This window comes from Wasmannia auropunctata, unplaced genomic scaffold (assembly GCF_000956235.1).
Source record: "Wasmannia auropunctata unplaced genomic scaffold, wasmannia.A_1.0 LD336106.1, whole genome shotgun sequence".
Lineage (NCBI taxonomy): Eukaryota > Metazoa > Arthropoda > Insecta > Hymenoptera > Formicidae > Wasmannia > Wasmannia auropunctata.
In genome coordinates, this window is record NW_012026784.1 from 8,716,309 (window position 1) to 8,720,286 (window position 3,978).

At 31.6% G+C, this 3,978-nt stretch overlaps 1 pseudogene; it reads right to left on the bottom strand.

Moving 5' to 3' along the window:
• LOC105456973 overlaps positions 1 to 1,468 on the bottom strand; it is a 4,255-nt pseudogene extending 2,787 nt beyond the window's left edge.
• Positions 1,469 to 3,978: the final 2,510 nt, after the last annotated feature.

Sequence of the window (3,978 nt, forward strand, 5' to 3'; positions counted from 1 at the left end):
GTGTGTTTTTTGCGTGTATATATGTACCATCTATTTTTATTAATTATCATGTATCCTAAATTTGGATGGTATAATAGTAATAACATAGTCTGTTTACCAAAATATTGTGCAATAATTAATATGTAATAAATTGATTGAGTTTCTAACAGTATTAAAAAGCAATAATAATTATCTTTTTAATTACTTTTAATTTAATGAAAAAAGGAAATAAAAATATGGAATTACTAGAATTATAGACATCTAAGGCAAATATGTGAGTGTTCATTGTTCAATCCAAAGTAATATTAAACTATCATTACTCATTAAGTATTATGATAACTATTAGTTTTACAGAGTTTTAATCAGAATTATTCTTTGTAGAAGGAACGCACATCTTTAGCTTGCAATCAAAATGAAAACCGTCCGGGCATGTCTTTCGATTGCACCTGTTTAGCTTGCAATCAAAATAAGAACCATCCGGGCATGTCTTTACAAAATAGTCGCCATTTTCACACTCATAATACTTAGTACACCAAGAATCACAATAGTTACAGTCACAGAATTCGTGACGCAATCTTTCGCCTCTCGGACATTCATTATATGCGTAATTTCCACCCGCACGATTTCTGACGCACCTCTGACATGTGCGACTAAAGCACGTATTCAGAGGACAATATTGCAATTTCTTTTCCCCGTTTATGCACTCATAGTACATATTACAATTGTTGCTTTCGTGAGATATTCTGGATCGCGGCCAATTACCATTTCTGTCTCTTAAAGGACAATTAATGCAACCGGCTCGCCATGTCCAATCACAGACCTGTTCACGCCTATTATAGTGCAGCCTTGAAACTGGGTCTCCCGGGGTACTCAGAGGACAATTAAACTCAACTCCTTTGCCCAAAAAACACTTGTAAAACTTCGTGCAATCAGTTTCATGTGGAAGATGGACCGTTTTGTTTCCTGGTTCTGGAAATGGACAAACGGTCGGAACGCCATCGCATTCGTTGCAGGATCCTTCTTTCAAAATCGATCGTTCAGGTTGATCTTCCTTCGCAGCAACTTCATTATCAATCCAAAATACCAGGCATGTGATGACAATTACGTATATTTCTGTACCGAATGAATGTTATTGCTAATGGATGTCAATCGCAGTACATACAATCAAATTGCAATATATCGATTTTTATTATATAATCTCAGAGAAATGTCAATTATTTAATATATATTATATATAAATCATTATATAAAAAATATATATATCTATTTATAAATTTGAATTGCAATAGAAAACTCTCGATGTGTATGTACAGTATAAAAATATGTATATCTCCATCACATTAAATTTTAATAATCGTATTATAGAAATGTATTTTTTAAGCACTTACTCTTCATAGCCTGTTGTCCAATGAGCTCGACAAATTGAAGAAGAAAATATATCGTTTGATATATTAACCTTTCTCACTTGTATCGTACTAATTTGAACAGCTTTTATACTGTGCATTATCACAAAAATAGATTATCATATATTTATTGATATCAAAGACATTTCCTGTTATTAATTGTCATATATTCATTGATATCAAAGACATTTCCTGTTTATACAATAAAAATACCATTTCGTAGAAGAATTATACTGCAAATTTTATATATGAACAATGAACAATTTTTGTGCGTCCGTAAAACAATAGTTTATGATGCAGAAAGTTGGAATAATAATTAAACTTTATGTTACGCAATTCTCATCGTTAAAAAAAAGCACAGAAATAACTCTTTTATGATTTTCAAATGTTAGATAATAATTAAAACGCTCATAAATTTTTTTATCATTGCACAAATTCCTAATGTATTACATAACACTTTCCGATTATTTCATTGTGATTTAAAAGTATATGCGTGAATCTTTAAATAAAATATAATCTTCTGTTATCAGTTTAAGTGTCTTGAAATTTTAAAAAAATTTTTCGTGTTTTGAAGTTTTATCTCTAAACAACCTTTGATTATAACGTCATTAAAGATTATAACGTCACAATCTGCATTGCTATCAAATGCGATAAAAAGAAAAAAGATGAGCTTAAAAGAAAGAAAAATTAATTTGAATAAGGATTTCTCGCGTATACGTTCGAATGAGACGAATGAGTGTGTAATCGGTTAATCTTGCGAGCGCAGCAGGATATCTTCGTGCCAACGAGGAGACAGTTGGAATGACATTAAAATACAACGAGATACGGTCAACCAGTTGCTATCGTTGAGAAATTCTGACTTCAATGTCATCATGCAGTAACATTGTAACCCTTGCCCGGTATTCCGGTAGCATAACAAGTAGTTGGCCATTTTACAGGAAACATTTATTGTTATACTATATGTGTAACAAGTAAAATTGTCTTAGCTTATATCATGCCTGAAATCAATGTGTACGTATGAGTTTATTATTCTGTATAGGATTATTGCTTTATAATTATACAGAATTTTTGTTGAATTTACACAACGTTATTGGAAAGATTACATGTGTGTTTTTTGCGTGTATATATGTACCATCTATTTTTATTAATTATCATGTATCCTAAATTTGGATGGTATAATAGTAATAACATAGTCTGTTTACCAAAATATTGTGCAATAATTAATATGTAATAAATTGATTGAGTTTCTAACAGTATTAAAAAGCAATAATAATTATCTTTTTAATTACTTTTAATTTAATGAAAAAAGGAAATAAAAATACGGAATTACTAGAATTATAGATATCTAAGACAAATACGCGAGTGTTCATTATGCAATCCAAAGTAATATTAAACTATCTCGTTAAGTATTGTGATAATTATGACAAATAAGATTATTTTCGTTTACCACAATGTTTATTTTATAAAAATTGAATGTTGTTCAGAAAAGAAATTAAAGTTATAATTAATAATATTCTTCAATATCACACATTTTCCCTGTAGATATTTCGAAATCGATAGATTTGTTATTCGCGTTTTTGTCATCGCGTAGCGGTACAAAACTGTAAACGCCGAACACAATGAAGTGAAAGTAGCTTCGAGAGATTGGACTTGTTTCACCGGATCTATTATTCCTGATTTATTGGCAATGTTATGATGGCGGTGGCGTTCGATACAAAGTTTGTTTGCGATACGTCAACGCTGCAAAGAAATTCCAATATTGCCGTTACGCGGGTTAATATAACGGCAATGCTAGTTAACGATTGAACGCGCTATGATAATACATTCAATGCTATGAAAATATCTAATATAAATGCCTAAAATTTAATATTTTCGCAATTAAAAATTTCAAAAGTTTTTTAATATTGCAAAATCGATTTTGTATTCTGTGTATAATTTAAATATATAGCAAATTGAAGTTAAAATTAAATCGTAAAAAATATTATTTTGTCGTCGATTTCGTTTAGCTTATTATACCTCAACATTATTACTTTCTTGATAAAATTCTTTTTAAATCTTTAATCTTTATTTATTTGTAATATCTATCATAATTATTTATAAAATTATTATTATATTATTTATAATTTAACGAATTTAACGAGACGGATGTAGATTCGAAATTCCAAGGACAACAAAGGGGAATCGTAAGTTTCAACGTGGTCTGCTATACAGATATCATTCGATCATAAATCCCCACGCAATTCCGGTTATCGCATCGAAGTCGACTGCCGCTCGGCGGCAATTTGTTATCGGCCGATTTATTGCATTTCAGCGGCTGTCGCGAAACGTCGTGGCAAACGAAAGTGTCTATTGAGGATTGCGATTTCTGTCGACACAGAGTACAGTGTATAGTGAAGAAATATCAACGCACTACGCCATCATAACCCTCCGGTCGTCGTACGTACCTACCTACCTACCAGTAGCATAGCAACTAGGGGCTGGGTGTACCGAGTTTATTGTATATACGCACCGTATATCACTATGTAGCTTTCGCATGCCCGAACTTGCACGCATGCATGCACGCACGCACGTACGCACGCACGTATGCATGTACGGA